Below are 1,126 nucleotides of genomic sequence, written 5' to 3' on the forward strand. Positions count from 1 at the left end.
GGGGGGGGGTTTAAAATCTTTGGCGGGCATAGTATTGTGTTTGTTCTTTTCGTCATGATGTCCTGGTTTAGCTTTTTAAAATCATCAAACTGATGTAACTCGGCCTACCTACACACATGGGTAATACCTAAATGTACCCCTCCCCACCCACGTTTCGGAACTTACTTGACCTACTGTACACATCTAAGGTGCGCACTCTCTCTACAAGTAGCCATATCTAACTGTCGTTGACGTCATAAACGAAAAAGGGGGTGTGTGTATGTGTGTGTGGGAGGGGGGGGGGAGGCAAAATTTAAACTTTTTCCAAATATTCGTCGTTTGCAAGTAGTAAGTGTCACCACCATAATAAAGGCCCATGGTACCCGAGAATAAAGACATCATCCGCAAATCTACAATATTAACTTTTTCTGAGAACGAATGACACGCTGAAGCTATGTGAATCACACCTGTGATATTAAATAATGTTTTCTGCAATTTGAAAACTTATACAACCTCAAAAAGATAACCGGTCCAATCTGTCGCCCATGTAATGCTTTTTTTTCTTTTCTTTTTGTTTGTTATGATTTTCCGAGGGAAGGAATTTGCTATTTCCGTTTGACGCCAGCTAGTAACTCGTGTAATGTCTTGGGGATGGTGAATGCGCTTTACTTGATCAATATTATTTTGATTAGAGAATGATTCGAGTTTTGAAAAATCAATCTGCTAACTTTTTATGGCTTTTCTGCACTTGCTTCTCATAGTTCGTAACGTGAATTTCTCCCGAGGATATTTCTGTTGTTGTTGAAAAACTGGTATGTTATTTTCAGAAAATGTTTTATGCTCCATTGACATTATTCACGTAGTCTAGAAGGTGGTTTGCCTCAACCTTACTATCAGAGACAAGCAAAGGCTGCATGGAATAAATTCCTGAGGAGAGAGCTACTTAATGAATGACTTCTTCATCTAAGAATCGAACTCAACTCCATTGGATGCGAGAAGTTACACAGTAAGAAAAAACTGTGCGTGTATGTGTATATGTGTATGTGCGTGTGCACGTGTGTGTGTGTGTATGCGTGTGCATGCGTGTGTGTGTGTGTGTGTGTGTGTGTGTGTGTGTAGGTGTGTGTGTGTGTGTGTATGTGTATGT

Source organism: Aplysia californica, unplaced genomic scaffold (assembly GCF_000002075.1).
Source record: "Aplysia californica isolate F4 #8 unplaced genomic scaffold, AplCal3.0 scaffold01028, whole genome shotgun sequence".
Classification (NCBI taxonomy): domain Eukaryota; kingdom Metazoa; phylum Mollusca; class Gastropoda; order Aplysiida; family Aplysiidae; genus Aplysia; species Aplysia californica.